General features: G+C 38.3%; 1 long non-coding RNA gene across 2 annotated transcripts in view; it reads right to left on the bottom strand.

The window, feature by feature from the left end:
• Window positions 1–26,670, bottom strand: part of LOC141921729 (uncharacterized) — a 47,246-nt gene that overhangs the window by 3,593 nt on the left and 16,983 nt on the right. For both annotated transcript variants that reach the window (XR_012622756.1, XR_012622755.1), the window contains exons 2-3: window positions 14,647–14,834; window positions 4,075–4,182 (exon numbers count right to left, since the gene is read on the bottom strand). This is a non-coding gene — a long non-coding RNA (uncharacterized LOC141921729). The remainder of the gene's footprint in view (window positions 1–4,074; window positions 4,183–14,646; window positions 14,835–26,670) is intronic.

Genomic DNA, 26,670 nt, shown 5'->3' with positions numbered 1-26,670 from the left:
TTGGTAGCTGAATTTCAACCATCTGAGCCTTGAAACCCACAGGGAGGCAGCTCTAAAAAGCAAACCGAAAGGGAGCCCCTTTGCCCACCTCCTTCCCTGCGGTGCTCTCTGAGCTGGCTGGAGCAGCACAAAGCTTGCCTCCGGTCTGGCCTATAGCTTACGTAAACACATTTCTAACTTTCATAAAGCTGATGTCAGACAGCATGAAAGAATAGATGAGTAAATGAGGGATATAAGGTTAATGGGTGCTTGAAATCCAGAGTTTCAGAAGATTGTTTCAGGTGCTCCTATTCCTCCCTTCTTGCCCCTTGCTCCCTCCCCTTCCAATTTCCATGGCTTTGCAACCACATTTGTCTCCCTTTTAACATACCTTTCTCTCCCCTGCTGCTGTGGAAAAGACTCCCACAAACCACAAGATAAACTAATTTAGGACCACTTTTTCTGAAGTGCTGAGTTCCCATTTAGGTCCCAGATACCTGCCAGATTTTGTTGTTGGGTATTGAATATTTTTGGAAAATCTAACATTTATTTACATGTTTAACTGGGATATGAGGTCTTTTAAGATTCTGGTTGTAGTCTGGGGTCCTATGATCCCTTGACTAAAACTGAAGACACACAAGGATTAGGAAAAGGAACTACATGTAAATTGCTAACAAAGCAGTATCATAGCCTGTGCAGACAAAAATGTTTTTTTTTTCTCTTCTGGAGTCTGTTATATTCATAACCTACTTTTATGTTATTTACAACAGAAATAAACCATAATGAACTACAGAAATAAATCAGAGTGGACCAGGCAGAGAAATAATTATTGACTCTACCTTGCTAACAGTTCTACATTATTGAGTGAACTGCACTTTGTTATAATGGTTTTGTTGCAATAGTTCATCTCTGCTACTTTCTAAGTGTCTCACTAGAATATTTTCTTCGTGCAGAATGCTAAGAAAGGAGGATATAGCGTTCTGTAGCATTGCCTTTTGAATTGATGTATGTTGTGACAGTCATCCCAACTCTCATGCTTAGAAACATCTCAGGTGTCCCAAAGTCACGATATTTTCAAAACCCTTAAGTCACCATTGACTTATTATTTACCTCCCACCTTTGAAATCCATTTGAGGTCACATTACCAAGTACTTGTCCACTGGAAATGCAGCCGTACAAAAAAGAAATCTGGGATTCACAGATAATCATTTGAGTACAGGAACTAAGGATTTACTTGTGAGACTCATGATAAAATCCTGAGAGCTGGCAACATTGACAGTGTGATTGTTACTGCAGTTAATGAGAGTTTCAGGAACACTCACAGGAGATAATAGTCCCTCTGTGTGCAAAACATTTTTCCCATAAAACTGCTATAGAGCTTAGCTTGTATGTAGCTGCCAACATGAATTAGTCAAGAACAATTCATGTCAAATGATCCTTATTTCCCACCCTAGTAAGGCAAGAGATTTTACAGAAGAGCAGTGTAAGATGCTATATGTCAGCTTCAGAAAGTTTTTTTATATTGTCTCAGGTGATATTAACATAAGCAAATTAAGGAAACAAAATAATTGATCCAAGACATGTGCTTATATGATTCGAAACTATTGTATAGAATTTGCTGAAAAAACATACTTAAAAAGAAATGAGCAATGGCTCATTGTCAGACTACAAGGCTGTATAATGAAGAATTTCCTAGACATCCCTCCTGGGTCAGTTTAATATTTTCATTGATGAAATTGCTTCTTACATTTTCAAGCAATGGGAAAGCTTAGAGGGGCTGCAGGCACATTGAAGAGCAAGACTAGGCTTCAGAATGACAGAGAAAGTGGTCAAATGGTCTGAAAACATAGTAGGATGTAATCCTAAAAAAGAATAGTAGTAGGATGCAATTTAATATGCACAATGGCAGGGCTCTAAACAGTCAGGAGTAACTATTTGTACACATGCAGAACAGGTAATGATCGCTTCTGCAGAAAAGGTTTTGGGGATAATAGCAGTTTACAAGCTAGATATGATACCATGCAGTTGGAAATTTTTTTAAAAAAAGGGTTGGGGGGAAGGAAAACATCATATTGCATTGTATAAACACTTTTGTTGGAATAAAGTAACAATCCTTCTTCTCTGACTAGTGCTGCCAAAACTGTAAGTGAAGTTCTGTTCCAAGTTTTAGGCACTGGATTTCAAGGAAGAGGTAAACCCATAAAAAGACAGAATTGAAGAGAAATTACAATAATCTTCAAATATATACAAGGTAGCACAAGAAAGAACAGCCTTACAGTGACTAGGACTGAAAAATATAATGAATCTAAGTAACAACAGTGCAGATTTAGGTTAGTCTTTAGCTTTAGGACAATTTCCAGTAAAGATAAACAACTTTTATAAGAGCAATAATTAGACAACCTAATGAAAGAAATTACATATTTAAAATAAAATAAGCTCGTTTTGTAGTGTACGATTCTTGATGAACATCAATCAAAGGGATAAGTTCATGTCACATCACATGCAAACTACACCAGGAAGCTACTTGTAGTGCAGTTAAACAAAGTTTGCAATTAAAAAAATGATGCAGAGGTACAAGTTAGGGAGTAGGTGTATTTTAGTATTTGTTAATACTGTGCCAAAAAAACTAAGAGTACCTAGATCGCTCTGTTTCCAACTATTTGTTTTCAGTTATTGCTTCAGGTTTACTCTATTATGCACTGACTCAAATTAGCTGAGTGGCTATTTGTGGAACTGGAATCAGAGACATAAATAACTAAACTAGTCTAGGCCAGTCCATAGGGAGAATTTAATTTTAGCTATAGTGTTAGATAATTTAATGTTTTTTGTTTTTTTTTCAATATCAATGTCTCAAAATATACCTATGTGAAATTTTGACCTATCAGTCGGAGGATCTGAAAAACTGAAAAGAAATTCAATTGAGACCAAATAAGTTTTCCAGAGAAACACTCACAGATCAAGCTGGATATTATTCACATTTTCTTAGATAACCAACAAAAACCCAAATGTTGAATAAATTAATAAATCAGGTCTTTTATAGACGTAAAAGGTGCACAGTCCCCTTTCTCCATTTTGCATATCACCTTTAGGTGTATGGTGGCTACAGTTTCAACTAAATACACTGAGGAGCTGAACAGGTTGCAAAAAGATGAGAATCTCACTGAACTTGTTATTAGTATGCCCTGTTTTTAGTAAATCTAAAAATTCAAAAAGGAAATTAAGAAGTTAATTGAATCTGCGTATTGTAACAATAGCCAAAGGCAAAGAAGATGTACTGATGTTAGATAATAACGTTTCATTTCTTTCCTGTCCTGAAAGGTGATATGTGTTATAAATAATGCCCCTTGGCACAAGAGTTTGCTGGAATGTACTGGTTTAGCATGGATCAGTGATCTTAAAGCTTTCTAAAGTGGGTGCAAATGTCAGTCCACTGAGTAATGAGCACCAGGGAGGATTGTTCCCTACAGGATCTGTCTAAATAAATACGAAACTACTAGCTGTCACTCTGAAAATAGGGTCAAAGGCTATTTTTTTTCATCTGATTGCTTGTTTGTCAAGCATGCAAAACAATACATAAAACATAAGGAAATGAGGAAATACCGACCGGCATATGGCAGAGCTTTATGAGACTGAGCAGTGTGTAGAACTGTTCCTGAACAGTCATATGAAAGTCATGAAAATTACTTTCTTTCTTTCCCAGAAAGAAATTTTGTAACTGCATTGTGGATATGCATTTGCACCAGTATTTGGACTAAGACTGTTTTCAAACAAATATTTTGGGAGTATTTTAGAAGAGAAATCTGTGTGGCTGAATGACTGCTCATTTCTCATGAACAGCGGATTACTCTATGACAAAGGGAGGTTTTTTAATCTTGTGATCTGCAGAGCCATAGAAGTCCATGCACTACCTCTATCTGCGACTCTATGAGAGGTAACAAAGAAAGCAAAAAAAAATTGTCCACAGGCTTAAATGCAGAATGCCATACCTTCACTAGACGAGTGCTAGAGGACCAGAAGTTGAAAATATTTGAAAACCATTGAACTAAACCATAATCAAATAGTTAGCTAAAAATACAGAGGCTGAGATATACTCACCAAGAAGCCATCACCTACTACCTTCAGTGAGAGCTTGGATGGATCCCTAGTTCAAAGCCCATTGGAGTTGATGTAAGTCATTCAGAGACTTCAATGGATGTGGCTGTACTTGAATAACAAAGTAATTTTATAAAATATAAATTTGTTTGCAAGAAATTCATGTATAGAAGAGGAACAAAATTCATCAAATACATATCTTCATGTAAATAATTTGCCCTAAATCCAGTGCTTACCTAATCTCCCTCAAAACTTCTGTGTAATATCTGCAAACCTACACTGTAAACTAAATGGAGTAAAACTGAATTCCAGCATTCCATGGAGTTCTTTTTGAAGGTTTTATATGCTACATATACACTATATTCATATTTAAAACAGCTGTTTAACATATGAGGATTTTACTACTTAGTTTACTTCTACCATTTTTCCATTAATAAATTCACCATATATGCAGGCCTACGAACAGTCTAAAACAGACCCAAATGTTCTAAATACACAGTCAGTTCATTAATAAATGATAATAAAGAAAAAGGAAAAGTACAGTTTTTCTATTCATGTTAGCTGAAAAGATACAAGAGAAACAGACTGATATCATCCAATCTCACAGACCACAGGAATAAAAAGCATGTAAGCCTTCAACTAGCAAAAAAAAAACCCAAAATCACATATTTTAAAAAAGCTTAAAGAAAATTCCAGAAGAATATAATTAAAGACACATCTTTTCCTAGTTCTGGTCTTGCTCTATTCTCAGTGTCAGGTAATGCAGGTGTATTTCCTAAAACAAAAGCATACCCTAAGATTTTCAAATGTACCTAGGGATCACCTTGGCTCTACAGAAACCAGCTGCATGATGTCTCCGTTCAAACATATAAAACCAAAGGCACCAAAAGCTACTACTCTTTTAAGAAACTCTGGGTCATAAAAATGGCTGCTTTCAGATTCATTGTTAATATTGAGCCTAACAACCTAACTTTATACAGTTCAGAGAGTCTGTGAGCCCTTGCTGCCAGCACAGACACACTCACCCGTTCTACTTAGACTCAATGGCAAGCTGTGCTGCAGGTCTGCTCTGGGTGGAGATGGCAAACAGATGAGTTCCCACACTTGTATGCATTTGGGTTCTTTTGGGCAATTTTAGATGAATTCAGAGGTCACTGGAAAGTGAACCCTGACAGTTCGGAATGCTTAAATTACAAGGAAAAAAGCAAACAAACTTGACCCCCACTCTTCATGATGGCTCTGACAATTGTGAAATTAAAGAAAAAGAAAAAAAAAAAAAAGAGGAAATTACTGAAGGTTTGATAGGAAAAAGCAGTTTATATGCAGGATATAGTATTATATCCCTCTGTGAAACAGGGAGATTAAAATCCACTGTATCTTGCAGTTTTCCTAATTCTTTCTTCTCCCCCTAAAAATCCATGGACTCAGGATGAGCAGGACAAGCGTGGTGCACACTAAGCATTCCAATTCTTTTGAAAGGAGCGTTTTGCTAGTGGAAAATGTGCTGTCTCTTTGATTGCAAATGTAGTTGATTGTGAGGAGAATGAAAGGATGACCTATGACATGACCTGCTAGCGCAATAAGGTCATTTTTTTTTCCCCCTCCTCACACAAAAGATAAGAGGCTGACTGCTTACAAAGTGTTCTGGCAAATGGACAAATTAGGACTGCTTGGACTCCCGCTCCGGTCAGGCAAGTTATTCTAAGTGAAGATAAGTGAAAGTTTAAAATGTTTTGAGGAGGAGGCAGACTGCAAGCTTTCATTCCTGTCCCAAATGGATGGATTGTGAAGGAAGAGAGCTGTGCAAAAATGACTGGCCCAGGAGTTTCAGATTTCAGACTTGAAGTTTCTGCAGCTGAGTCGCAGAGATGGGGAGGACAGGATGGCTATGTGGGTGCAATGTCGGACAGCACCGACTCAGGACAGCAAGCCTCAGTTTGACTCCCAGCTTGACCATTTGTTTTCTGTGAGGCACCATGCAAGAATAGACAGGCAGATAAAATCCACCTTTGAGGCCCAAGCCAGATCCTGGGTAAAATTCATACAGCTACATTACCATAGCGTTGCATTTAAATAACATCTGTCCATTTAGGACAACTCTGGCATCATGAAAATTCAACTTTATGGCTTTCAAATCCAAATTTGCATTGGCTGGCCAGGTCAGTGCATGGGGAATTTTCTGTCCGTGTGTGCCCACATGTATAAACATACCCCTGATCTACTTTCAGACCAACATTTCAAGCTCTGCACGAGTCAGGGAAAATATTTTCATACCTCAGTGGTGTGTTATGAGATAAAATTATCTGTGAGTGAGAAGTGTTCAGATAGGACCATGCTGTTCATTTATACACCTAGCTAGAAAACTGAGATTCTTTTTAGCAAAACTAGGGTCAGGTTTCAATTGAACCCTCAGTGAGGGCTATGGTTTGGGTGAAAGTTCCCTGGTTCCAACAAATAAACAGCCTAAAGCTCAATCATTTTAACACAGAATTGCTTTGAGATTTGGGGTTTGAACCCTAACCCTCAGTACAGAATTCCTGAGTATGAACTCATTCAAACCAAAGCCAAAACAAAGGTTTTCATGAAACTCAGGAAGCCTGAAACACCAACTTTCTTATTAGTGCTACAAAGCAAGCTCCAGAAAACCACAGAAAAGCCCAAACACCACAAAAAAATTAAACAGATGGAAAATGTCATTTTATGGAAATGCTTATTTCTTCCTACAAATCTGGCAGGTTCTCTAATTTCTGTTTGATCTGCTTCAGAAATATAGAGTATCAGTAAAGTTCCACCTAAAGTTTATCCAGCATGCACCTGGTACCAGCTGCAAATCAAGGAACTATCCCATTGAAAGAAGAATCTTAATCACCCACCATAGGGTGACAGGCCAGATAGATGTTTTCAACACATTCATGGAAAGCTATCAAATGTGGTGTCATGTGATTTCACTTCACAAACTTTTTTTTGATGGAAATGGAATATTTTTGGGAAGTTCTGAAAAACTTGCAAAATAAGACATGTATCCCAGCATCACCCTGATGAGCCAGATTTGCACCATCTGACAGAATGTCACTGTCAATTTGTTTGGGCTCTAGTCCAGAAGAATCTTCAAGCAAGTATTCAACTCCAAGTATGGCAGCAATCTTGTCCAAGAATTCATATGTTTTAAATGAAGAACTTTCTTTAGTGCTTCACAGAGGCTGGAGCTACATTAAGAGATAAGTGAAAGGTAAACCTGAAGTTCACTCTTGCATAAAGTACAAGCACAGACCTTTCCTTTTTAGTACTTTTCTCAGTAATCAAAATGAGCATATAAATGAACTTCTTAGCCCTGTCAAAATTGAATATGTGACACAGAATAAGCAACAAGAATGATTCTGCCCCCCCACACTGCACACAGTTCCCATTCTCTTTTGGTGGAAATTGTGGGAAAATTCAGCCCTGTGCATCTGTCAAGCCAAGTCTTCATCTATGACCACAACAATGAAGATAGAGGATCTGGAGATCATTTCTCTCAACAGTCTTGGACATGCTGATATCATCATGATGCTGTAGAGCATCCATATCTCCTATGTCATGATTCTATCGCTAAAATATGTGGGTATATCTGCACAGTGATTCATCATTAGGTTAAATTGAGTAAAGTCAAATAGAAACTTTTATTGCCCCTTGTTTTAGAATATAACAGAAAGTACTTGACATCTGGTCTCTTTTAATGGCATCTGGAGTTGTGTCTAAGCAGATACTGCAAATTCAGTTTCTTCAATTGCATTTGAATTTCAGTACAAGTTATTTTAGCAGAGACACAAACTCTTCATTTTAGAACTAGTTAAACTTACAAAGCAAGAAGACAGACACTCTCTGAAGCTCTTTTGGTTAAAATCAGTGTCTGTACACTGTACACCCTTTGATCTCTGGACAACAAAGAGCAACCTCAACTTAGAGGCAGGATGAGGAGAAGATGAGGAAATAAAACATTCATTGAAAGGGACTATCAGCTGCCATTCAATCCCGGAGTGGGACACTTCCTGATACTTTTTCGGATTGCTTTTTGATTTCTAGCTTGTTTTTGTTTTTCTTTCGGGGGGGGGGGGGGGGGGGCGGGACGGGACGGGACTTATCAGCAGCTTCTGACACATTTCATATGAGCCATTCCACTGTTCTACAGCCTCCACTCAGCATTATCTTCTAACCTCCAGCAATCATTTGGAGACCCCCCTGCTTTGGGTGTGGAACTGCTCCTGACAGACACAGAACTACATGTGTTAGGGTTCACTGGGAAGGAGACTGTGCAGATTCACAGATCTCATGGCTAGTGCATGGGCATGGGCTTGTACTCTCAAATACTTCTGCTGTCTTCAGTGTAACTAGTTACATGAATTATATGAATAAAAATTCACAAAATCTGACTCATGAAGAATACACAAGGGGTTTTAGTAATTAATTCCAGCTTTGCAGGGACTGAGCCCTAACTCAGCAATCAGCAATTAGTTTGGATACAGTATCAAATTCATAAAGCTACTGTGTTTTGATCACTAGAAGGGACAGAGATCAATGTAGTTACCACCTATCAGTTGCAGTATTGCATCAAAGCGCCAAACTGATGAAGTTAGAGGCAGAAAGACCAAGATTAAAACTCACTGACTTTTAAACTATATCAGTTTACAACTGGGACAGACTTAAGACAGATATGGCCAATAACCAACAGTTACTGCAGCTCTGCTGCCAGGCAGTAACTTACTAAGTTATAAATATAACTCAGCTGTCTGTCTGAACCCTAGCACATTCAGTTAATGAACACTCGTTAATTTTTTTTAACCATGCTGAGATTTCTATTAGAAGCACGCGATTTGGGTTTTTGAACACGGCTGCTGGTCTTTGGAAAAAGAGGAGGAAGTTATTTAACTTTTTCTCATGCATAGAGAAAAATAAGTGTTTAGAGTTTCTTCTTGTTTTCCTGATTGCTATTGAATGGCTCCCACACTCACTTCCAAAAGGCATTTATCCTCAGCTCATTACAGATACTGTTACAATTTAGCAAGGAAAACAATGAGTTCCAGGAGCACCTTGACTCTGTGTTCTAGCTGCCCAAATATTGCTAACCTACAAAGTGCAAAATAAGGGTTTTAGAACATGTAACATGTGGCGACAGGACAGAATATTTGCAAGTATATTGGTGCACTGCAAGAACATCAACAACAATAGGATAAGCTGTATCTCTGCTTATTGGGCCAAATTCTGCTGCCTGTTTTCAATGCAGTTACCCCAGCAAATCAGCTGAGTGACTCCCGATTTATACTCATGTAATGGAAAGCAGAATCTGACTCACCATATGGAATCCATTTGGAAAGTCTACTTGTGAGTTTTATCTACAGCTTATTGAATTGTTCATTTTTCTTATTTCTGTTTTTCTTGGTTTCGTTGCAGGTTGATAAGCAATCTGAATGCCTGCTGAGGACTAAAGTTATTATTAAACATCTGAAAGTAAAGGTACCTAGAGAACTAGATGGGCTATCCTATTTCCAAAACACCATCCAAGTTTCTTTTTGTTGTTACCACACAGAACTCTGACCCAAATCATCACCAGCCTGAAGGGAAAGCACGAGAGTATAAATAAGTTATAAAAGAGTATTTACCTCTTGAATAACCTATTCAGGACCTGCTGTATGTTTATACAATCATAGTTGTTGCAGAATGGGAGGAATTCTGCTCCTCAGGCTGAATGCTCTGCAGCCCTCAAACAATGAGCTCTGCGGCTCCTGAGCACTGCAGCCCCTGCTCCCAGGGGGTTTCCACACGTCTGGATTTCTTCCACAGCCACGGTGCCGGGTTCACCACAGACCCCATGCCCATCACACAGGTTACAATAGACACAACAGGCTGACAAACCAGTGTGGCTCCCATCTTACCGAGGATGCTCTCAAGCATCCAAAGAGAAATCTTGTGACACTAAATGTCGGCTGGATTGCCACATCAGGAATGTCTTCACTGGGGTTCTCTGTTCTGACAGCTTTGGGAACAGACAACAAAACAAAGATCTATGTAATCCTGACCAAATCAATGGGCACAAGATTTTCACTGCTTATTCCAGTGAAAGGCCTGGGATGGAGCTCATGGTGGCATTTGAACCCTAACTGTATTTTTTTTACAGAGAACGGGAGAGTATGCATATCTGGAAAATAATTTTGAACCTATGCCCTTAAGATACAGTTAAACATTTCATTAATTCCTTCTTAAAAACCACAGATGTAATATTTTCATTCAAAAGGTGGAATTGATCCTAAAACATAATGGTTTTTTTAAGGTATAACCTTCAGTTATGTGGGGGTTTTGTACGAAATAAGGGAACAGATAAAGTCAGTAATACAAACTATTGGCCCATAACTAAATGTTGAATAATCTTATATTTGGAGAGTGCTGTTTTAGGATTTCATACACCTATTATCATTCAATGGAAGCAGAATAATCTTCCTTACACAAGTAAACAAGGAACATGATAAACAGCAATTACAACAATTGAACATTTTTTATCAGTGCAACCTCCTACAAGATTAGAAAGAAAAGACAAGCAAATTCTGTTCAGCACAACTCTAGATTTTCATGAAATTGCGAAACTTTCTAGAAATTACTGGGAGGTGAACAAAGCCAGTCCTATGCCAATATTTAAACATGATGAATGAGACACGGTAGAAATAGGTCTGAATAGTTGGCATTGTACTCTACAGATAAAGAAACAAAGAAAAATTATTTAATTAGTGTCAACTAGTCAAAGGAAAAGCTTAGGTCTAATATCCTCTTCTAAGCATAGAGGCAAGAAGCAACAAGTTTGGCTGATAAAAGTAGTACCAGTGTAATATAGCAAGATTTATGAAAGCCATTTTATGTTAATAGCCAGTGACATTTTGAATAAGAAATGAGCACTCTGTTAAATTTATTCAGCCTTGCAAAATAGCCTGAAGCTGGACAACTGAATAGGTCTCCAAAGGGAAATGAGAAAAGGAAAATCGATTTTTAGTTTTACAGAGCTGAAATAAGCTTGCACAGTCATATCCCTGTCTGTTTATTTCATGAGAAAGTTGAAGATGACACAGAAAAAAAATACTTAGGAAACCAGGTCACAGATGCAGAGTCACCTGGACTGCTGTGTGAAAAAGGCATGGTTATAAATCTGAGTTCCAGTTCGGCCAAGTGCAGGACACCAGCTACGCAAAGTGAATGCTGCCAAGACAGCAGACTACATCTGGCAAGTTGTAGCTCTGGAAATACTTGGGGTCTGGAGGTGTCCCTAATGCTATGCTATGGCTGAAAGGGTTAATTTATTTGAGGATTAGATGAAGAAATAGGATAGTAATAAACAGGACAAGGAAAGTCACCGTACATTTACTTTTGGAACTGGTGTCCAACTCTGTACTGAGTACTGAGGAACCATGAAGAGTGCAGAAAACACTTGGAGAAATGAAACAAAGGACTGAAATTTTTGCCTTATACTGAAACACTCAGGAACTCAACAGATTCCTGTGTCAAGAAGAATATAAAAGGGTGACTTGCTTGGCAACACAAATGTTGTAATTCTTCAGAGTTGCAAAAGATCAAGTTATAAGAAGCTTAACTGTCTGAGCACTGGAGATAGACGAATCCTGTACAATGACTGATTAGCCACTAGGACAGCTTAACAGGTTATAGCAAATTCCCATCATAGGCCATTTAAAATCAGGACTAGAATCTTTTCTAAATCAGATGCTTCTTTTGGAATGAGAAATAGCTTATGAAAGTTCTATGTCTAAGTTATGCTGGAGGTCAGACAAAATGATTATGCTCCCTCCACCTGGTTTCATAGTGTCCCAGTAGAAGTCCCAGAATTAAGCTTCCAAAGGGAAGCAGCTGGCCTCTTAACATGTCTAGCTAACATTTCTTTGAAACGTGTTTGGTTCTGATTGACAAAATGCATCCTTCAATGCAGCATACTTTTTTTTTTAAACCTTACCACTAAATTTAACGAGTCTTTTTTAGTTTTGACTGTCTTCAGCAGGAACACTTCACTTCTTAGGAAGAAGCTGTCCTCTGAGCAGCTGGTAAATTAGACAAATTCCCGTATAAAAGAAATTTCGGACTGAGAGGAAAAGACTTTGTGCAAGATTAGATTAACATAACTATTTATTTCCAAAAGGAAAGACCTAAAGGACAATGCCATAACATGTGTATCAAGTCACTTGTCTCAGTTCCAGAACTAATTACTATTACAAATATTGACTCTGCGCATCCTGCTAGCAATCCAACAAGATGTCACTTACTAAATTTTTTGTTGAATCGGTCCCAGCCTCAGATCTATATGAGGCTGTTCTACTGATGTTTATACAGACCTCAGGCCAGAGCAAGTGATTAACTCCGGCTGCTTTGACTGCTTTAGCAACACAAAATATCTATAAGCTGGACCTGATGACTACATTTACTGAGTTTATTGTTTGTCTCATCAGTGAATTTGCTGTAGGTGAAGATCTACAGAGGCCTTTATTTTATAATTATTTTTCCAGCTCTCGGAGTTTTCAAATTTATCTTTCTTGGCACAAATGAAGGGGGGAAATAGTGAATAAAGGAGTGGTGTTTTTCCTTCTAGCAAGTTTTTTCAGTGGTACAAGTCCTTGCTAAAAAGTTTAGCAAAGCAAAATGAACTATACTAGAAGATAATTCTGTTAGGTAATGAAACTCCTCTTCCTCTTCTCTGAAAAAAACAGAAATGTTCTTTCTTTTGTGGAAAAATTGGGGAATTCTCTGTTTTATTCTCATTTGATACCAGTGTCAAGACACTTTATAGCCTCTGTTAGTATCTTACATTTCTCCATCTTCTGGATAACACCAGATGAAAACAAAATTATATGACATAAATACACAGACTAAAAACACAGCCTATGGAATACAAAATCTAGATCAGCTTTGGCAACATCTCAGCCAAAAAAAAAAAAAAAAGAAAATCCCCAAAAGTCAAAACACTTAATCAGGACATTTCTAAAATCACATGCTTTGGCTTTTCTTCTTAAAATGAATTTTTTATTTTCAATTAAATTGACCTAAATCTTATAAGTAGAGTAAAAAAAAAAAGGAAGTTAAGTAACACCTCAGATAGGGTTTCTACATGTTAAAAATGTTGGATCTCTTAAAATTATCTCCATTCCTTTTTCCTCTCATTCCTTTTTTTCATAATGCAGCTGTGGAATGGAGAAATCCATTATTCATATATGCAGGGCTAGAATTCCTCTACTAAACCAGTGATACTATTTTTTCTAGAATAATTTTAATACATATTTGAATTCCACACAATCAGATGGGGAAAATTCATGCCTTCAGCTAAGTTCACATGCCTTAAACTGTTGGTGATAATTATTTTGAAATGTACCGCGTCATACGTGGTGAAAAATCATCAGACACAGTTCCTTCTGAAAGACTGAGTTTGCCAATTTAACTTTGAGTAAACAATTTGTCAGTGTCTAACCCTTGTGGATCTATTTGCCCTGCTACATATTTGCTGCCATTAAAAACGCTGAGGGTTAAAAAATGGCACCTCAGCATGAAGCATATCTAATATTGCATCTGAAGCACTGCTTTTCCTTACTGAACAAAGAGTGCATATTAGACTATGTAAAAGTGTCTACTTTCAAAGGCATGAATCCCCATGCTATGCTAACTCAGAAGTGTTTAGAAATGTCAGCCTTCTCTGGAAGTGAATTGTGTAACTATACTTCAGACACAAATGCTTAATGTTGCTTAAGCTCAATTTGTGGAAAGTAAATACAAACTCTAATTTTAGCTTTATTTATTTTATTTCTTATTTTTTTATGGGAGGATTCTTCTCTTTTCTTTCCACCGATACTATAGGATCTTCTTAACCAATATTTTTAATAAGAGAATATTTAATCATCAATCAAATAGAATAACTACTGATTATTTTAGTGGTAGGAACTCATTAATTCAGCTCACATGGGGATGTATATTTTGGGTTGACTTCATACTCTGTGGAAAAAATACTTTTACTTTTTTGGAAATCTCCTACTAACCAGATTTTTAAAACCTCATTTAAACAAAAATAATAATGTCTGTGCAAGATGCTTGTTTATTAGTTTTCTCAAAGGACCCTACAGGAGTATGAGTCCAGTGCTATCTTCCCAGTGGGAAAATAAGATGAGAAAGGAATAAGAAATTTTTTTCTAGATACCAAACCTGGTGATGAACATGCTGGGTGTTTGCACAACACTTGATTTGGACATGAATTCAGCAGAGAAGGAAGATAAGGGACTGCAGCACAGTCAGAGACACTGTTGGGAAGGCAGTGTGAGGTATCGCTTTGAGACGGTTAGAAATTACTCTTTTCCAAGCAGTCATGTATGTCTATTGGGAGCAGAACACCATTTCACATTGTACCTGAGACCCAGGACTAAGACTGAATGGTATGCCAGTAAAAGGAAGTTTATTTTCTTTGTATTGGCAATATAGAATTTGAACTTACTCATCTTTTCATCAAATTAGTAGTGGAGCAGACAGTAGACAGTTTATCATGTAGACCATCTTACATCTGACACTTACAATTCACGTTGTCCAAATTCAGCACTTTATTTTGGCAAGCCGTTATGTGTTCAGCCTTTTGGTCTTTACTTCTTGGACGATTCAGAGTACGGTAATTCAGGAAGTAATATTTTAAATCATCCAGTACAAGAAATGAGGCCACCTTCTCATATGCTGTTGCAACCATCCGAAGCTATTCCTTTCATGGTCTAAAAGAAAGGGGAAGGGATAGAAAAATGTTTGGAGGGAACTGCCAGCAAATGCCATACATTTTGTATTTCATTTTTCAGTCTTTTTTAGTGTTCAACTGCCCCAAGGTCTGAAGCCTTTCATTTAATAAGATGTTATTAATTTTGGAAACAACACCAGATCCAATCTTCTTGCCAAGTAGACAGGCCTGTTTTGATATCTTAGTAATGAATAGCACCTTCAGCCTTGACTATTACTAACTCTTGTAACCCTAAGCTGGCATCATTATAATGTTCATAGGTCTTTTCTTTCCACAGCAAAAGAATGAAAGATTTTATCAAGGCATGAAGTACATTCCAGCAGTATGGACAATTTCTTTATTGCTGAAAGTGTAGTTTTAAAAATCTATAGAACCTCTTATGAACAAAAAATTCCTTATACAGCTGTATTGTGTTGTTTCCACATTTGTTTAAACACAGGAGTCTGGCTAAGGAATATACAAACGATTCATAAAAACATGCCTATGTTACACATGTGTGAACCACATGGAGAGTAACATGTGGATTTCAAACTCAGAGCATGGGTTTGCCTTTTTATAACTATCTGAAGTAAGAATATTCTAAGTAGGGACATTTTTTCAATAATATTTTTGAAACCTTAACCTCAGAGGGTATCAAAAATGTCTCTCATGAGATATGGGGACACACATATTGCAGGCAGCTGTTTGGAAAAGATAACACCCAGCTGAAAAAGCAAAAGGGATGAAGTGCCCGCAGATCATTCCTTTCAGTAAGAAAACCATACCTGGAAGACTGAGCAGACGTATCCTCCATTTAGTTCCATATCTATTAACTGCACTCTAAATTCCTGATCCAAATGTAAAAGTTAGCTTATTCTGTTGACAATATATTATATAAAGTCAACCAGGAAATAGAAGTCATAGTTCACATAGTCACTGACAGCAATGAAGATCCTCACTTTTATATATGGCAACATTGGCTTTGAGCTTCAGTTCGGTGAAATCAGTTCAGGACTTTCCACTGTCTTTGGAAAGCATTGGGTCAACCTGTCTATCAAGATTCTTGCACTGATGTTACATGTTTGAAAAATGTAACCTTTCAGACTAGTGGTAACTGCTTGTATAAAAAAAAAGTGCTTATTATTGCCCAAAGAGGTAACATACAGTTGCTGACTATTAATTTTACTCTCATAAGTTAGGATGTAAGGTTTCTCTGTTTATCAGTCACACAAACATGCAAGGACATTAGCTCCAACCCAGTTATGCTCAATGCTCAACCAATAGAGGTCAAATGAAGCTCTACCCTCTTCACATGCAGTCTCTATCAAAGTTTTCCTTAAGCCTCTTGTCTTTCAGTTTAACCTAAACTATAAATCATCCTAATTTCTTAATTTGTGTGTGTGAACCGAATTACTCTGGGTAGCACTGTATCTGCATTGGTATATTCCACAGTGCAATAAATAATGACAGGAATCTGTGTATTAGTTGTGGCTGAGAGAGGAGTTCTGCGTCTGCTCTTAGGACCTGACAAGGTGGTCTTTCACAAGCGGGCATCTAATCAACACTGGAATGCTGTTCCTTGTGCTGCAATATTTTCTCCAGTGTTTTGTTATAGAGTATTACATCTAAGAGCAAAGAATCATTACATTAATGTTAATCCAGGCTATTTTATAAAATGCTTCTTGGTTTTGCACTGTGCTTTTGCTTTTATGAAAATGCTCTACCACAGTATAATACCAAGAAAGCTCATTCTGGGGTAGGTGCAAACTTAAATTCAGAGAGCATTAACAGTAAATTAGGTTGAATGATTTCAAAGGCAACAAAAGCAAGTTTTCACAGGTTCAGACACTGTGCTAATGAGGACAGCAAAGAGACTATAGTGAAAAAATATGTGAGCAGCAAAGGCAGGAAAGACAACAAAGATAGAAGGAGAAAGAACATGAATAGGTTTTGATAGATAAGGAAGGAGAAAAGCTCCACTGTTTTCAGATAGCGTAAATGAAATGAGAGTCCTTCCTAGAGATCTCACTGGTCTTGTTATAAATGAAGAAAATGAGGTAAGAAGGTATCAGCAATGTAGGCTCCAACCCCAAGTCCATCTTTACACATTGTTGATGGAAGGGCAGGGAAAGGGATATGGATGGACATAATGTGGGTGTCATCACATAAAAATCAGGACTAAAATAAGATCTAATATTTCCTTACGAGAAACCCACAGCATGGTGCAAATGAAGTAAAGCAATACTCTAGCAGTCAGAATAGTGACAAATGGCAACCCTGAGGGTTTCTGTTACGCCTCTTGATTTGGGATTGAGAACTGTGATAACTATTGACAAAAACTGAGATGTATCTGGAGACCAATAGGTGCAGCTGTGGAAAACAACCACCCTGAAACAGAGCCTAAATCACCTGGCCCTCTGAGGCCAGGATAGCTGAAGTGGTGGCTGATCCCATATGCCAGAGCTGCCCTGCCCTGCGTCAGCGGACAGGAGACTGAGCGTGCTCCAGTGGAGACATCAAAAGTGCAAGCCACATATGTAACTGTTATCATGGAAAGTATATATTCCCATTGGCTCCACTGTCAGATACTCCGAAGCCATGGAAAATGCCACAAAAGATAAGCCATAAACCTCTTTGTTCGTTCCACTTGTTTAAACTGTTGTCTGCTCTGTTCTGCAAGGTCTTTATCAGAGCCTTTCCTACAAAAGGCATCAGTCTGCTTCTGATAAGTATTGCTGATTTCATTACTGCTGAAGGATTGCTAGGGGCATTTATTTCTGAACAATGAACAATGGGCTATCAACAGCATGTAATCAGTGATTTATCCACCTATCTATTAAGATACTTAGTTAAATTCTCAGCTCCTGCTGCCTGTTGGTATTTGAATCACAACTCCATCTGGTCATAAAAACACAAGAGCTTGGAGTGATGGAGTACTCTGGATCCCACTGCCTCAAACACAGGCAGTCTCAGGACTCAGCAGAGCTTAGCAAGCTTGGAAAATTCTAGTTTACCCTCTCAGGCTTGGCATCACTTGCAGGGAGGGTCAAGCAGCAGAGGGAATCCTGGGATCATTATTTATTCTAACAGTATTCAATTTTTATAGCACAAAATGCTGAATAAGAGCAACATCAGTGCATACCATATTTCTGCATTTGCAGAAATACTTTCTTGACTTGAATGCTAGCAGAACAAACAAAAATTTCCGTGGCCTTGAAGGGGAGGGGAGAAAAGGAAGTAGATCAGATCCTGTGTTTGTCGAAGGAGAATTAAAGAGAAGGCATCTCTGCCAGGGTCTTAGTGATGGACAAATATGGTATTATCTCAAATACACCAAAGTCACTGGCACACTGTGAGATTCATAAAAGTCAGATTATATGCTATCCATCTGAATATTTTTGAAAACTGTAGTTGCAATGTCATCAACAAAAAAATATTATTGTCTGTTCTTTACTAGCTAGTATAATTTTGGAGAAAATAAAATTGTACTGGAAATTCCCACTCAGCAAAATCTAATCTTTAAGATGATGTGCCACTTGGTTTCCTACAGTTGCACTAGAAACATCTGTCAGAAAAGGTTACTTCTTGATCTGTGTTTAAAAAAATTTCCTCCTCAACCCTCTTCATTAATCTTCAGAGACATTAGCATTAGCAATAGTTCATTTAATGTATTTCAAAAACAAAAGTTGAAGAATGATCGGTGGGAGATTATTTTGTTGATAATTACACAGTGTCAATAATAGCTCTGTAGCTAAAGCTGTTGTAATAAACCGGGCTTTTAGCTCTTCTTAATTATCCAGGGTAACACAGTTCACTAAGCATGTCACTTGGCACAACTCCTTGCAAAGCAGAATTTTCCTGAAAAGTTTGTTTATAAAAGAGGTAGGGAAAAAAAGCGGGGCTGGAAGTGAAAGACCCAAAGCTGGCAAGCACAATTGCCCATTGACACGCGGGCCCTAATCTTACGCTGAACAGCTGAGGGAGGTATCACTAGATGAAGCCATCCAGTTTAGAGCCAGGAGACTGCCTGGCTTAATGGTAAGACGCAATGCAGTCCCACAGTGCGTGGCTCTGAGCTGGGGAGCAGTAAGGGACAAGTGCAGCTTGGAACTACAGCATTTTGCAGAGGTCTTGAGGGTACCCAAGATGATTCCCTTGTAGCTACACTGAACTTTAATGCCAGACAGTATAAAAATGCCCAATCCATCCTGAATGCACTGCCAATATTTTTGTAGAGTTCACTGAGTTTTGAATCTGATCCATTAAATATGATGAAAATGAACCTGCTGCTACCTGTGACAACCAGGTTTAAAAACCCCCAGTTTTACTTCTCTGTTATTTGGCACTGCCGTGCTTACTAGCTAAGATTGCTCATTGCATGAACAGGTGTAAGAGCAAATAAAACCTTTAAACTTTGCGTTCATTATCAAGAGACCATCTAACACTGCCTGCACTCAGGGATGTTTAATTAAAAATAAATGTGTCACTGTTTAACAGAGCACTCCAATCTTATTACCCACAGAGCTAGCTGCATGGGACATAAGACTCATTTAAATGTATCCTCCCTCTGAAAGATTTTGAGGGTTTTTTTCTGATGTTAAATTTTTCTTTGACTGTAATTGCATGATACAACAGAGGTTTATACATGTCATCAGTTTGTCTGAATAGTAAAAAATCTTTAGGACCAACAAAAAGAAAATCAGGAATGTTGTAAAAACATTTCTGATTTTCACCCTTCATTTTTACAAGGGACATTTTCAAATTTAAACAACTTCAACCACTCTACCCAGGTGAATTTTGAATGTGAAATTTTACTCTTGTAAAATTTTTTAAAAATTAATTAGTTTATTGAGTTTACTATTTAATTAATATTTATAAGCATTAAATGAGTCCTAGTGACAGGCAAATGAATTGAAATAAAAGAATTTCTACCCAGAATCAAAGATGTGCATCTGATTTTTAGTCTTTTGAAATCTAAGCAATTTGAAGTTATATGGAGTTAGCAATGAAACTACAGCTATTTCTAATTATTACTGTGTCTGACAGGATGCACATGTTTATAGAATAATCTGTGCATAACATGAAAAAGCTCTTTTTACTGTTTTTGAAACAGTGTTTACATCAAAGTAAAACATATGTGTGATAAAAGAACAAAGCAGAAATCCCTAGTTGCTAGTCCTATTTGAGAACTATATATAGGATATTTACAACATTTTTTGGTGTGGTAGAACTCTGTGTGTCAGGATGATTAATTAACAGACATGAAAAGTTAAAGGACCATGAAGTACTGAGGAGGATATGGCATCTCCTAAACTATCAGGATAGGTAGAAAGGAACACTAGGATTTGCCAGGGGCTTGCTGCAAAGTTTTATTATTACTCAAAAGGCACCTGGGCCCAAAGAATCAAATGGAAGCAATTTTACAGATCAAATGAGATAAACTATGTGAAAAAATTGTGAGTAACTAGTTTACTCAAAGGACTTGTAACAGGATCTGGAGCTTTCATCCTAGCCCAATTAACAGTGACCAAGACTAGGTCTCATCAGGAATAAATTGGGCAGATGTTCCCATCACAAAATCACCACTACAGCTGACACCAATTGACTTTCTTATTGGTTGTGTCAACAAAGAGCCAATGATTACATGACTATGAAATATTGTCCTTCCAAAAAGACTTTAGGATGGCTGAAGTATGATGTCTAGACTGTCTAAACTGGGAACAGACATTGCTTAGGCTCCTGTTCGAAGAACTCTAATTGGCCTGATTCTTTTATTGGACACAGATATTGTAAATCAGGATTGCTGATTTACAACAGCTCCAATGATATTCATGGAAATAGTTCAACATAAAATCTGTGGATGGAAGGACTGGGTTGGGTCACCAGGTAGAGGGGGCTCTTCATTTTTTTCATGCAATAAGTTGCATGCAGTGTCACCTGAGGAAGGAGAGGCTTCCCTGCTGTGCATCCCTCCTATCAAGAGTTCAGCTGGTAATGCTGTTGAGCAACAAAAGAAGAGTCTGACCAAAACATTTTGTTGGCAAATGTGAAATGCTTTGCTAATAAGCCTTCTAGTTCCTCAATGGGGTAAGATACACAATGATAAATATGCCCCCTCTTGCTCTCTGATTACTGTTTTTTAGCCATTCAGATACATAAAGGTATATTTCGAATTATCCTAATTTTACTTCACTTTTCTCTCATGTTTTCCATACCTTCCATTAGTTCTATGATCAGAATAATATTTAGTTAGCTAAAATGACATGGTTTAAGTGTGACTACTGTGTCTGGAGATAATGTGAGCAAATGTCGGCGTAAAATTTATAGGTACGGAAACATAAATAATTCTTTAATGAGTACTTTCAATCTTAACATAATCAGTGGGAAACTAAAGCAGTTGGTGTCCCCCCCCAACCATGGAAATATAAACTCACAGCTGGGTTGGCTGATCAGTGAAAAACTTCGTTTTGGATAAGAGCCATTTTTAAGCAAAGAGCTGTTTACTTAGCCAGGGAAGTTTGGCTGTAGCGAGTAGACATCAGAATTGTTTATTATTGGAACCCAGAAGCACATTAATTATGTGATTTGAGTGACTGGGTAGCATCAGCCCCGCAGGTTTTGCACGTCAAATGCCCTGATCTCGCATGGCGTAAACTGACCCCTGAAGTGCGTGTCTGTGCACTAGAGGTTAAAGGAAGACTCTCGTCCATCCCCACCCAGGGTCTGCCAGGGTGGCTGCACGGCAAATTTATGTTTTGGGGAGATCAGAGCCCTTTGATATACTGCATAGGGCAGCAGCGTAGCTTCAATTTCACTTACATGTTGTGATTTCCTATGAAAGATCATCTGTCATTGGGAGTTCTTGTAACACATTTGCAAATAAGGTCAAACAATTTGTTCAGAGGTGAACACGGTAAGTATAAACACATTGTAAATATTTGAGTATGAGTTTAATGGTGTTTGAGAGGCTCACACAAAAAACCTCACAAATAAAATCACTATATTTAAAAACAAATTAGAAACTTGCACATTATTTTAGCCTTTGGTGGGCATTCATCATCATTACAGACATTTCTGTTTATTTGGGTTTGCGTTGGGGAAAAGGGAACGTTAGAAAGGCCCAGCAAGGGCAGGCAGCGTGATATGGTGGTGCTGGCTGGGCCCTGCCGGCCAGGCCTCGGGGCTCCCTCCAGCCCCTCCAAATAGCAGTTGCCACCACAGGCCTGTGTCCTCCGCCACGCGGGGGACCGACCATGTCGTCCCACACAAAAACCCATTAGGCTTGCCCACAAATATTTTTGGAGAGCAATTATAGTGTACAGGAGCACTAGCTTTGGTTTAGTGACACTCTTGAAGGGGATCAGCCCAGCAATGGGCAGTGAAGGAATGCAGGCTGTGCGGGCAGCACAGGCCTTGCAGCGCTCCTTGGCTCTCTGGGTGGGGAACAAATGGTGTTTCTGTATGAAAAACAGTTCATGATCGTCTGTGCTGCATTTCATGGAGGCACTTCACACTCTGGGGAAGATAAAGGGAAGCTAACACCCCAAAAAACCTACCTTAGTACCACTGTTCTGAGGACTGGTGAAACCCCTGATTTACCTGAGACATATCAATCAAAGCACTAATGGGAACTTCTTGTAAATTGCACTTTGATGTGCCGTCCCCAGTCCTGCCACAACCTCTGTAGAGAAGGCTTCTTAGAGAAACACTTATGGCCATATTCCAGTACACTCCTGACAAGGAAATTTCTTTCACAAGGGCTTTCAAGTCCCCTTCATACCACTACATATTCATATGGCTTTTGGAGAGAAGAATTCAAATATTTCCAGGGTATCTCCCTCAAATTTACATCCCCGAGTAGTCTCCAAGGAAAGCTAGATTTGAATAGTATTAAAACTATTAATTTCAAATTCCAAAATGGTTAAAAAAATCGCCTTGAAGTAAGTCTGAGAGTCACGATAGGTCTGCAATATCCATCTTCCAGTTGTTTGTATGGAGCCCAACCCTGCAAACACTTCTACACATAAAATGAGGAACACCATACCTGAATGTAGACATTTCCAAGTTTATGTCTCCAGCTAATAAACTCTTTGAAACAGAGAACTATGTGTATGTGGAGCAGTATCTAAAGCATCTGGCACATTTGGGGGGCATTATAATAAATCATAATATTAACTGTGTATAAATATGCAAGTTGCATTATATGAAAAATGTAAAATGCAGTGAATTAAAATATAAATATATAGGTGGGACTCTAGCATCAAAAGCAACCTCTCTGTCCAGTGAAATACTATAAATGGTATAGGTAAAGAATTCCAGTTCATTAATCTTACTTTTGATCTTCTTGAGTGAAATTCACCCCAGGGTTTCATTTGGTGTCTCCTGAAGCCACACTATAAATCACAATACATGCACACAAAGATAATTATTTTGCTAAGGTTTAAGCTAAGTATTCCACTGCCATGTTGCCATACTTCAGATTTATTTTTTTCTTTCGTGGCATGATAAATTGCAATGCTTGGATACACTTCATACCTGTTACAAGGTACTGTAAAAAAAAAATGGTTTCTAGGTGCCAAAATATCAGGGAGTGCTAGCAGCAGCTTTGGGACCTCTGCATTAGTAAGCCTGCATGTGGATAGCCCATTTCCTTTGTGGCTGCGGCTGGAGGGGAGAGCACCACACAGCCTTTCACGGCTCCTCAGGGAAGGGTGAGCTATTGCGTAGGGACTGACCTTCCTGTCAGCCTGTGAGACACCATAAACCAAAACTGGTGGAGGACTGGACTTAAACTGTTTCTTCTCAGCCAAGATCACACCCTTCTGGAGATTGCTTTGTCCCAGCACAGAAGTGTGAGCTGCTGCAGTAATTCTGCCATGAATGAGAGCCTTTCTTTTGAGTCATATACTTTTGTTTCCAGTCTACGGTGTCTTGGCTTACTACTGTGCTGGGGATTATCCCTGCAAAAAGCCAGAGCCTAGAAAATGAGCCATTTTCAGCAGCTATGAAACTAGGTTTTTAAAAAGTGTTTCCCTTTTTATATATATATATATATCTATTAATATATATATATAAAATTGGTTTCACTACAGTGAAGCTAAGTAAATTATTATAATAATAAAAATAATATAATAACATATTTTAATACTTTAATGTAATAGGAAAATGTACTACCAATAATATTATCATTAATATTACCATTAGTAGTAGTAGTAGTAGCGTAATACTCAGTTAAAGCTTCATTTTTCTGGGTGCCGATCAAACATAATGAATTAGACTGTCTTTTTTCCAAGCAGCAAAAACCTCAACCTTACAGGAAACTCCATGCAGACAAATCCCAAATGAACTCAGAAAAGTCGTTGACAGCTTGGGGAAATGACCCAGCAATGGCTGTGTCAGGACTTGGATCCAAGTAGGGCCAGAGGAGAACTGATGAGGAAGAAAAGGTGGGAACCATTACACATGTATGAGGAGATGTTTATATCAACAGTTTGGATTCGATTTTCTCCTCTCCTACCCTCAAAATCCTACCAAAACCACTGCAGGCAGGAGCAGAGTCATATGGGTACAATTTATGGCAGAATTTGGCACAGACAGTGTGTTTCTCCATTCTGCTGGACTGGGATCCCTCAAAAGTCTGATCAACTAATTCATAAATGTCTTGTGTAGTTATATTGTCCTGTATTAATGTAAGTGAGATAATATATTGTTATTATTTCATAAGATCTAATACAAAGTTAATGAAAAAAAATCCTTGGCACTGCAGAAGCTGTGAAACCATACACACTTAAAAGAAAATACTGTAACACAGAGCAGCTCTGAACTCTTTAACATTTTTTAAAAATTCCTCCAGTCCTGAAGGGTCTCTGGAATTTCTTTCATACTGGAGCACTGAATGTTACACACCAGAGACTAGGCTGGAATCATGTCCTTTGCTCATCCCTTTAATGCCTTACTTTTGAGTCTCCCATGTACTTCTTTCATCAGGGCCCCTAAAAGAGGATTGACAATGACACGAACAGATCTACCTCTGACTACATCATATGTTATCTTTCAGCCTTTCTTCATCAGAACCAGACAGTTCAGGTTCTATGTTAAAGCTTGAAATGCTGTGCCCTGGCTTAGAGATATCAGCCCTCCCTCCTCCCTATACGCCTTCTAGTAGCATCCTGAAGTACATCTCAGGCTTGGGGCTCTGTTAAGACTCATTTAACTCACTATTGGCTACAGAAATCCTTAAAAAGCCCCATATTCTGTAAAAGTATGAAGTTTATAAAGATGTATCAGACTGAGTGGGGCAACAGGTTTGAAGTGTGCCAGCAGAGAGAGCAGAGTTCATGTCTGTGAAGAATTTGTTTTGCTTCCTTTCCCAGATTTGTTTCAAGGCTACGGATACCTGGAGGGGTGGCCCAAAAGAGGTGAGTCAGTAGGATATGCAATTTAACACAGGGAAAGATGGGAAAATCTTTATGGAAAAGCCAAATGGAAATAAAAAGGAAAAACAATCAGAGAAACACCACAGGGCAGGGAGAGTGAGGCTGCAGGAAAGCCATGAGGAAAACTTGAGGTTGGAAAGAGTATGGAAGCAGGAAGAATGGCCACACTGTAGCAGGCACAGGACAGACAAACTAAACTTCTGGAGTTATTACTGCCCCAACTGTTTCCCCTGAAATGAGAGCCAGTTTAAACAATCTGGCCTGAAAAACTGCAGCAGGTCAGCAGCTGAGTCACAAACTGGTCTTTCTTGCTTCATGATAATGATTCATGACACAAAGGCGGAGTCATTGGTATATCTTCATCCACCCAAATCCAATCTGATGCTGTAAATCTGCCCAAAATCTAGTTTTAACGGCTGCAGTGGGGGAGGATAAAAAAGATTTTGCCTTTTTCAGGATGAAAATAAACTTAGCAGAATTAGCTATCTCATGTGAAAAGAAACCCCACTTGCCAGAGTCACTTTATTTAAAGCTTTTGATTGACCTGAGAGACTTCCTAAACTTTCTTTCTTCTGCCTCCCACTCCCCACACTATAAGAGTCTATTTTATTTTTAGATGTATGATGACAATAAATTTAAAAATCTTGGATCTCTCAGCTCACTCTTCCTAGTTGGCGCCTCATTTGAGTAATGGGTCATGAAGTTGACATTCCTCCAGTGATGTATTGCTTGCTAGAGTGACACTGACCAGGAAACACAGGTCAAATAGTCTTTTTAATTTAATCTTTTACAGCTAGAGATGAGAATGCTATAAAAAAATGCAAAAGACGATATCCATGTGATACTCTCGCTGGGGAGAGTATCCATGGGGGAAAGAGAGACAACATCAGGAGCCATGGAGAGCTATATCTTAGGAAACATGGCTTATTTTGGGGACAAGCCAAAGACGAAATACCAAGTGAGAGGGAAATGACGGAGAGGTTCTGGGGAATTTTTCACTAGCTGATTACCTTCTGTTTAAAGGTTTGGCTCCAACTTCTTTTTAGGTGGCTTCATCCAGAACACCCTTCACTGCAGAGGAAAACTGTTACTTCTGGGAAGTTAAAGCTGAGTACATTACACTTGGCTTTCTGTCTGTGATTTTGATTAATAGTGTTTCTTAAAATATCTGTTGTTTCTGTTAGGCCATTACTCCTGATGCCACAGTCCTGAAGTTTCTTAGATTGCTGCAATTTATTACACTGTTTCTTAAAGTTTAGTGTCCTCTTAACTTCTTGAGGAACTGGAGTCCACGCAAACAAGAACATACAAAAAAAAAAAAGTTAATTCTTTAGCAAGCCACTACCACTTTGCATAGGATTATGAGTTTGTTAACCATTTAAACAGCCAACTTCAGTGTGT

Source organism: Strix aluco, chromosome 3 (assembly GCF_031877795.1).
Source record: "Strix aluco isolate bStrAlu1 chromosome 3, bStrAlu1.hap1, whole genome shotgun sequence".
NCBI classification, from domain to species: Eukaryota; Metazoa; Chordata; class Aves; order Strigiformes; family Strigidae; genus Strix; species Strix aluco.
The sequence above is the reverse complement of the archived record's forward strand: the minus strand, read 5'-3'. Positions and strand labels throughout refer to the sequence as shown.